The following is a 10,117-nucleotide window of genomic DNA, read 5'->3' as shown; positions in this document are numbered from 1 at the left end:
CAGGAATGCAAACAGTGTATGTGGAGCAACAAGTGAATGCACATTTGAGCTACCCATTCACTGCGTGGTGACAGGTGATGTCAGCAGAACTTCCCACAAAAGCAACACCATCTCACTAGCGGTGATGACATTTTTCAACCTTTCAGACAGGGCGTCAGGACTTTCCCTCCTAGCTGCATCCAGCCCCTGCTGCTCTGCTTTTGCCAAGGTGTCAGGACATGTTCTTGGAGACATGCCTTGTGCTGGAGGTAGGCGTGTGAAGCAGCCCGAGGGAGCGCTGGTACTCCTATTGTCTCTCCCACCTACCCTCAGTACAGGACGTGCCATCCAGAGCAGCTCTTCCCCCCGACACACAGGGCAGCTCCACACTGGCAATTTGCTGGGCAGAGAGGGAAGCACTGCTGGTGGGGAAGGGGAAAAGATAAGAAGAGAGGAGTGTTTTTTTCCTCTCCCAACTGCTAGAACAGAAAGGCTGTTCAAAGAGGACCCAGATCTGGAGAAGGGAAGCAGGCAGGACCCCCAGAAGGGGTGGGCAGAGCAGAGATGGTGAAAAATAGGACATGAAAGTGGCACTGGAGAAAGCTCTTTTAGCCTTAAAGAAAAGTGAGAGGTCTTTGTGGCTCCTGAAGGAAAGCCTTTTCAGCAGCTGTGGGTAGGGGTTTTTGTCAGTTTTCAGGCAATGTTAAAAAAAGAGGCTTCTGTTGCTCTGATAAAATGTTCTTTCTCCCCTGCAATGATAGCATTAAAGACATTGCAAGTGAATTATTAGGCTCTTGTGTATGACACGTGTGCATCCTACCCCGAAACTTGGTGGCTGAACGTAGGCAGATTTCTCTGCAAGATGTTCAATGGTTTTAATCCCTCCTGAGCTTGATGACAGAGGAGGCTTCAGCTCTTATCAAAAGCCCTTAGCATTCTCTTAGAATAAGCCCCATTTCTACAGACTCTGGGGAAACTGAGTGCTGATCTGTTTAGTCTGGTTAGGTGGCAGCAAGGCTGAAATACTGTTGAGGGAAGCATTGCTGCAGAGTTGCTTGAACAAGAAAAATATCTAAGGTGATCCCAGAAGTATTCAAACAAGACTCAACATAAATGAATTATGCCAAATTCAAAGCCAACAAGGATTCGGGGGGGGAATAATCAGTGCAAATAATTTTTAAAAATAACCCACACATTTTAATTTTGCTTATCACTGGATTAGTGATAAGTGTACTCACAGCTCAGGTGAGTACACCCAATACACCTGATGGGAAGGGGTAGAGGACACGGTAGAGCACTAGCAGTGCTGCATTCAGAGAGCAGTGCCAGATGCACTGTAGGCTTCCTGAATGCCTCAGAGTTTTTGGATATTTGAAGTTTTGTTACTGTTCCTTTTGAAGAAAGATGGTAGATTTAAATTCCTTAAAAAGCAGTAGCATAGTACCTGCCTCCACATGTGGCCAAATAGGATGGTTCAACAGCAAGTTGAACAAAGTAAAGCATTTCACTGATTTTGCTGTAGTTCTGGGATGCATTTCCTTTATGACTCCCCAGCAATCTGCATACATCCTCCTGGAGAGAGAGAAGTGATTATTTGGTTAACCAGAAATATCCTAGCATTAGTAAGTCTGGGCTCTGCCTGTGACACCCTAGCCTTTTTTGGAAATAATACTGCAGTATTTAAGTCTACTCAAATGCTGGATGACAGGAGCCAGGACAAAACCTTAGTCTCTGTGCAGTGCTGATGTAACTGGTGGGATGGTCTGATCGTAATGAGATGAAAGGGCTCCAGGTCACTGTTGCCCTTTGTCTCAGTAGGGAATGCTGTCCTTCATCCTGGGTTTGAACCAGCTCCAATCAATATGATGCAAAAACACCCACAAACTTTTCTATTACATATTTCTATAAAGAAAGATCAGATCCCTAGTGTTTGTTGCTGAAGTATGTGGTGCTACTTGTGCATTGTCTTCGTAGACATCAGCAAGAGCAGAAGATGATCACTTCTTGTTAGGAAAAATTGAATGTCTAGAGAAATGTATGTTCTGTGACTTATGCTCCACAGCCCTAACATGTTTCTTGTGTGGACCAGCCGAAGGCTGCTTGAGCCATCCTGTAGTCCCCAGCTGCCTGTGAGATCAGGCCTTTGTAAGAAGGAATACATGGACCCCTGGATGTGACACTGCTGCAGGGCTTTAGAAGTGTATGGTGACAGGCTGGGGCTAAGTGCGCACTGCTTTTCCCATGCTGCACATAGGGGAGTTCGCTTGTACTAAGCTTTCCCTCATTTCTATTACGGAGTTTCAAAACAGTAGCAGAGTATCTAAAGGGCTAGTGCTGAGGCAAGTCCAGCTGCTTTCCAGCTGAGGGGATTATTCACCCCTTCCCTGATTTAGGCACGTAATCTTTCGGTCCTCTGAATCACCAGCTCTGTTGGAAACACCCCCCTGTTTGATCTGGTATTCTCCTGGGGGGAACACAGGCTCCTATCTTTGGATACTGTGTTGAAAACCAAAGCAGGCTCTGTGTGTGCCCCTTCATGCACACAAAGCTGGAATAGGAAGAATAAAAATATGACCTTCTATTCCTTGGAACTCTGACATCTGTCTCCCATTCTCTGATTTTCATACTATGCCATTTCCTCATCTACTTTACTGGGTGCGTAGGAGCCTTTATTGCTTCCAGTATTTAGGTAGAATGGAAACTATTGCTTAAATGAATAGCTCCTGAAATTTTTCCTTGCTGGGAATCCTTAATATGCCGTATGGATTCAACTCATGTATCTGAGCTAATATTGCACCCAGAATTGATAAAACTATTTCTTTTGAACCCTTTATTGGATAGGAGAGGATGATTTTTTTTCTTTTAGTAGCTGAGGTTTCAAATGTATATATGCTGAATGCATATATGCATTCAAGATGTCACATTTAGGCATCTCTTTCTCCCGGAATGTTATATATCTTATTCTCTCACCAAGGATCTCAGGATGTTTTGCACAGTTACTCTCAATTCAGTTGTGAGGAAAAGGAGGCATAAGAAATGTCAAAATGTCTCTTGCAGAGCTGAGAATGGAGCTGCCCTCTGGCTTCCTAGGACACCAGGCAAGCCTCTTCACTTCCCTGTGCTGGTGGTCCAGAAACCTGTATTGCTCAGGAATACACCTCTCTCCAGCTCTGAGAGGTTGGTGGGAAATTCAGCGGGAACTGGCCGGAGTAGCCAGTGCTGAGAGTTGGAAAAGACTGAAATGAAAATGTGGAGTAAGGACAAGAGATTGCAGTTGATGGAGATTTGAAGGCAAGCGGCTGTAAGTGGTTGACAGTGCTCTCTCAGCCTACTGCAAATGCAGAATTAAACATACTGGCTTTAATTACTTTCCTCAAGCCTTTCTGATGTTTACCTGCTACATGCAAGGAAATAGTCACTGGCTCAGCTGACAAATGGTAGTTCATTAGGATATGGTAATGCGATAGCTTGTGATTGTCTTTCTCTACTCTAAGCATCTGAGAAAGAAGAGTATTCTAAATTGTAAGGGAAATAATCCATCCAGATTTATGCCACCAAAAAAAATCCCAGCAGAAGATTAATTCCAAGAAACAAAAGTGTCTATTAGCATAAATGACTGTTAGCTATAGTGAGCATTAAACTTAAACGTATCTATTCTCTCCATGTGGCACCACCGTTTTTAGTGTAGAGGCTTGAGTGCTATATTAAGCTGAATGAGGAATAGTGGAAACTTTATAGCTCAGCTAGGCATTGAAATGGTACCGGTTCAGAAAGCTTGACGGATGAGACAGGCTTGAGAAAAATAGGTGAATCAAAGCTGTAGTTAGAAAACCAACTCAGCCCCAATACACCCATTTCTCCTATGGTTTTGTAACGATACTTCTGTTGATTTACTTGCCTCACCTTGTCTCAGGAGATGAGATCTATAACAATGATAGAGAGCTCCCTTTTGAACTTACGTGCTCTCACTCAACAAGGGGTTTAAAAGTAGTAGCTTTTAAACTCAGCTTAGTAGCTCTCATGTTGTCTAGCATCAGGAAGCATGTTGCTAGCAGGGTAGGTATCTTGCCTGGTGTGTGCCTGTGTGTCCTTGAGTATTAATGTGCTACATAGATGCCTCCCGTTTTTAGGGCAGGGCTGCTCATGTTGCAGCTTGAAGGCCTGTCGTGGCTGAAACTATCCCTCTGTCAGCTGTTCTCAGACCAAATGGGTTGTGCTGGTACCAGGCTGGTCCTGCTCTCTGCCTTCGCTGTGTAACTCTGCCATCTCGGCCGTGGGAGGACAGTGTTGTGCATTTGCAGTCGCCGTTCTGTGTGCTGGCAGGCAGCCACAGAATTTGCGCCTGTCTGCGCTACTTCAGCTCTGCAGTAAGCCCATCACGTTTTCCTCAGCTGAAGAGGCTACTCTTCTGCACTTGCAGAGCAAAGCACATTTGCTTAGGAGGTGTCAGGGCTGTGCCTATGTGCAGTCAGCCCAGCATGGTGGGAGGAGATGTCTCTGTGGTCTCCAGCCCTTCTCGGGCTGAAACTGGGGAACTGACCCAGCTAACCAAAGATGGGGTAGTTGTGTCCATGCTGCAAGGTGGAGCAGTCTTGCAAGGGGGCTTTGCATGCTGAACTCTGTTCCCTCCACTTACATTGCTCTGGCACGTTGTGGTCATGCTGGGTTGATGAGTACTCAGAGTAAGGTATGAGGGATTATTGCCCAGTTGCAGTACTATCAGTGGTGTTAAAGGAAATGGGAAAAGCAATAAAAATACTTGAGATAAGCACATGCAATAATGCAACGCTAATCTAGACAATGCCAAAAGAAGTGGTGATTTCCACAGTTAGCCAACCTCCATTTTTAAGGGGGAGGGAGTCAAAATGTTTTGCAGATCTGTTCTGAAAAGGATGTTGGAGAGGCAAGGTTACAGAGGTGTCTGTACTAGGAAGTTAAGGCCTGGTAGAAAAATCTGGAGCCTACTGCAGCTGTTTAACAGACAGCTGTTGGAGGAAACTGAGAGCTGGGGACTGTTTCTGATCTGATGAAATAGATCCTTCCTTCAGGATTAACTTTGTGGAGGCAAGCGGGGCAGTGACTGCTTCCTCCTCTGGCTGCTACAAAATCTTCAGCTAGATGGCTACTTCAGTTATCATTCCTGGACCAAATAAGAGGCTTGATTTTTTTATTTTTTTACCTGAAGTGTCCTTTGTCTTCATATAAAATACATGTGAGAATAGCCCTTGAAGTAGTATCTTGGAAGATAACTATTTCTAACAGCCTGTTCAGGAAGGAATAGACTTTCACTCTCTCTGCCAAAGATCCTAGATCCAGCCCTTGCTTGTTTATTACTGTTGGAACACTGAACAAGAGTAAGTGAAAGCTCAGATCATTTAGTAGTTGAACGTCATCCTGGTAGGAAAAAAAACTAGATGAGGCTGCAGAATAGCTGCAGAAGAGGTAGCAGTGTTGCTATCGGAAAGCATCTCAAAGCAGACTATATGTGTTCACCACAGCTGGCAGAACTTAAGGAACAGAGGTTGCTTGGCTTGAAGGTGGTCACTATAGTACTGAAACATAGAAAAGTATGGCAGAAACCAGTCTGGCCAAACAGTATATTCATGAGACTATTCCATGTATTGTCCTTGGTACCATTCATCCAAAGGCTGGCAGTTCTCTGCGTTGCCTGTTGCTGATTCTGAGAGCTGCTTGCTTCTGATTCTCTCCACTGGAGGATAAAGTAGATATGTGGAAGAGTTGCTACTGGATCTGCTTTTAGATAGACTTAGAAACTGAAGAAAATTAAACTTTTCCTTAAATTGAGGTGGAAAGGCTAGTGTGCCGGGAGATTGCTCGCTAAAGCTGAGTTGCTTTCCGTCTGACAGAGTAGTCAGTAGGCTGGTGTCTTGATTGCATATGTTTTTAAGCACATATCTTTCTGAAGGGGGAAAGTAAAATAACAGCCAGCCAGCTTCACCTCAGTAAAAAGAGTGCTGCTCTTTCCCAGCTTGCAGTCAACACCTTCTCTTGTTCTGAGCCAGCCCCAAGGGCTGGATTAGTACACTGTTACAGGCCTTTACAACATACAGGCAAAGCAGACCCTAGAGGAGCTGACTGTGTTTTGGGAGAGAAAGAACTGTCTGAAAGCTTCATCCTTTGTTAAGGTATGGGATAGTCTACTGCCTGTCATATTTTAGCTCCAGTTGCCCTTCAAGCACACATCTAAACTCTTGCCAGTAAGAGGTCTTGTAAGCCATTTCATTCTGACTGCTTAATATCTGCTGTTGAAAGACTGGTGATAAAATCCCATGCATTAAATTACACTGGAAAACTAGCAGCATGTTACAGAATAAACTGCAGTGTTGTACGCATATGGCTCTTGGCACAATATTAGTCTTGGTCTGTGAGGAGGTTCCACAAATTAAATTTAAAAAATGTACAAAATTTCCCTATTCAAAGCATTTATTCTACCTCTGTCAGCTCTTCAGTGCTTTCTAAAAGACCCCAAACCAGATCTGTACATGGCACAGCTGAACAAAAGCAAGTGCAGGGACACCTCTTGTTAAAGAAAACACTGGCTGTGTTAAGCTTTTGCTTTAGTGCTTGACTGCAGAATAGATAAAAGGTTTGGGAGCAAAAGGAGAAACAGTTTTCCCATTTGTCTGCTTTTTCCTGTATGATCACTAGAGGCAGAAGTGCATGCCAGATCCACCCTTCAGCATGGTGAGGCACAAATAGGTAAGTGCTTCTGTCCCTTCTGAAGAAGACGACTATAGTGCTGCACTGCAGGAAGGGAAGAACTCCTCCTGCTCTGAAGGACTGGTGCTACTCCTCCCATTTCCCAATCATGCAATTAGAAAGAGCTAGTATTGGATTACAGTCCCTGAGCCTGGCCTCTTCTACACCTTGAAATGATAGCTTGGAGGTGGAAGGGACAGGGCTGGTTTTCTTGCTGTAAGACATTTCTCTGAACTCTAGAGGCTGAGTTGCAAGTTGCATGGATAGAGGGGCTGTGAGTGGCAAAGGGTGACTGTATTGGTGGGGCTGTACAGGAGTTTGGCGAGCAGCCTCTACAGCAATTAACCGAGGGCTCTGCTGGCTCCCACTGGTCTGGTTTGCTCTGGATGGGTTGAGGGAGGGTGGAAATTGTCTCCACTCGCAAGACACAGTGGAACACAGTATCCTATTTTAAGAACAAATTTTTTAAGTACAGCTAATGGACTGAATGTTTGGTGTAGAGCCCACACAGGTGAAGCTGAAATAACATCATGAGCCTTAACCCGTAACAGCTTTCTGGTTCAATAGCAGCCCTGGAAATAAAAATCTGTCTTTCTGAGTTCTAGTGAGTGCCAGGCTGCATGCCGTGTGCTCTCGCAGCACCCCAGTAGCAGAACAAGTGCTCTTTGGCAATGGGATGGGGTGTTAGGCAGTGAAAAGGATGGGTAGGAAACCACTCTTGGCTCTTGCTTCCTTTCTTCTTGCCAGATCAAACAAGTGACCCTGAGGCTTGGGAACACTGTACAGAAAGTAGCAGGTGTGTATGGGTCAAGCCTAACTATTCTAGATGGAGTAGGGACTATCAGGTTTGACTCAATTTCTTCCATCCTTCTGTCCTTCCTTCTTGCTTTTTTTCTCCTACAGATGGGTTATTTTGTTTCGACTCCAGTTACATTCACATCTGTTTCTGAACAGAGAAACAGATGTTCGTTTTTATAGCTGGGAGCTGAGGCTTTTCGTAGCCGATGAGTTATAAAGTGCTTAATTGGGAGGGTGGAGAGCAGCTTGAAATGAAACCTACACCTTCCCAGTGAGAGTGACATTATGCTTCTTAGCTGCAGAGGCTGTATTGATTAATTCATGCTGCCTTGAAATGCTATTGTGCTAGTTACCTTAGCTCTAGCAAATGGTGTTTTTATAATGAAGCAGAAAGGGTTTGAAATAATGAGACACAAAAATAATCACTGTGGTGGAGCAATAGAAAACTCCATCTTCTTAAAAAATGTACAAAGTGTCTTTTCCTGTGTGGTTGGTCAGCGCAATGGTAGGGTAGCACATCGCAGTGACTGCTCTGCTTTCTTCCATCTGAGGTGATGGGGAGAAGGCAATCTCTGAAATGAAAATGAGAACACAATGAGGGTACTTAAACTTCTCCAGACTCCTTGATCAACGTGATGAGTAAACTTAGACAACAAGCAGTGTATCAGAAAAGCATACAGATTATGCTCTGCTTGAAGAGGGGTGAGAAGGGAGCCCTCGCTTATGCCCCCAAAAAACCACATCAAAGCTAAGCCCAAAAAACCTGTTGGGCTATTTCTTGGCTATTTTGAAAGCAAGCAATCTAGCATGCATCTAGCTCTAATAGGCTGGTTTTTAAGAGGAAGGAAACCAAATCTCTTAATATTAGTGGAATAGTACCATGGGCATCTATATCTATTCATTGTAGGAAGAAACTGGGGGGGAGAGGAGAAACAGGAAGGAGACTCTTGTCCTTGACAATATTCTGGATGTCTATATAAAATAAGTTTGTGATTGAAAATATTTATTTGAACTGAATGCAAGAGAGGATCAAAACTATTATATCACACCCTGTGAATAAAGGGGGTGAAGGAAGGGTGTTTAGGTACAAAGATTTCATTGCCTTTGAAACAGCATTTCCTGTAGCAGCAGAAATTGTCAGCTGCTAGCCAGAATTCTTATTTGCTTTTATATAAAACAGACAAAAACCCCACTCTACCACTTTAATGGTTCTCAACGTTTATGTATCATCCTCTATTTCATACCCACCAAGTACTTCTACAAGCTCCGAGTAACTTCAGCTGGCAAAACACCAAAAAGTAGTTAATAATGTCTGCTCCTTACAAATCGGATGGTGTCAAGCTCAGTTAATTTTGAATTGTAATCCTCAGAGCTTGTTGCCTTCTTACAATTCCAGTTGAAGACAAGGGTAGCGGAGGAGCGTCTTGTAAGAGAGGATACAACCGGATTAGGTTGGGTATGGTGCTGTGCTGACACAGGTACAGCCTTCAGCAGTGGAGTTAGTGACGGAGAGCAGGGGTAGGAGACTTTGCCTCTGTCTGCACCTGCATTTTCCAGAAAGCCCTAAATGACTTGCCAGGAATAGAAACCAGGTCTGCGCGGTGGTAATGATCTTTGTGCTCTCTGCATGTATTTTTGAGATGAATACATGCTAAAACTAATCTAGTAGCCATAAAAATCAGTAAAAATTACCCTGCTTGAAATAAAAATGTTAGACCCACTTGTGATTATTTAAGAGGAAAAAGTCATCGTGTGCTGCATTAGAGATGATGCCTGTGCGGAAGAGATTTTTAGGAGTTTCTCTATTCTCTCTCAGTGCAGCACTGATGGCTACCCTGGAGCACAGCTATTTAGAATAATAGTCTGATGACTTGATTAAACTGTAAGTTTCTCCAATACAAAGTATAGTCCAGAGAGAAGGTTTTTTTAGTATACTCTTAAAAAGTCAACAGTCCATCCCTTCCTGATGCATATCCTTGACTGTGGGAACAAATGGCGCTGTAACTAGTCTGACTCTCATCCTTGTTCAAAGAGGGAAAGTATTTCTCTAATTAAAAAAAATTTGGGATTATTTGTCTAAACTTTTCTGTGTAACCTGAATTAGAGAACTGTGGATTTGGGTCCCAATGTAATATGGATGCAATTGCAAAAATCAATGCATAAAACAGAGCCCAGAAGAGAATTATATTTAACAGGAGACAGAAAATCAAAACAGATTCCAAACAAATTAGAAATTAAGACTGTAGCAGCTTGAGCCGAGTTTGCCTTATGGGGAAAGATTATTAATGTAACTAAGGTGATTTTTTTTTTTGACAGAACTCCCCATCAGTAGTATTTGCCCATGTCTCTGTTCTGTGACTTAATACAGCGATACGGGTAGCAGATCAACAACAGTAAAATGACAAGAAGATAATTAAAGCTTTACTTTACAACATGTTGGAACTTTAAAGATATTGGAAGGTACTGATACAAATTCTGAGCACCTGAGCTGTAGCAATATCACAGAACAGAAGCAATATAGCTTTTAGTCTAGAGAAATATCCTGTATTTCCCAGATCTAATAAAGTATATTGGATCCTTAATTTGTTTTAGAAAAAGATCCAAGTGCTTTGCATTTGTT

Source organism: Pygoscelis adeliae, unplaced genomic scaffold, assembly GCF_000699105.1.
Source record: "Pygoscelis adeliae isolate BGI_AS28 unplaced genomic scaffold, ASM69910v1 Scaffold100, whole genome shotgun sequence".
NCBI lineage: Eukaryota > Metazoa > Chordata > Aves > Sphenisciformes > Spheniscidae > Pygoscelis > Pygoscelis adeliae.
The sequence above is the reverse complement of the archived record's forward strand: the minus strand, read 5'-3'. Positions refer to the sequence as shown.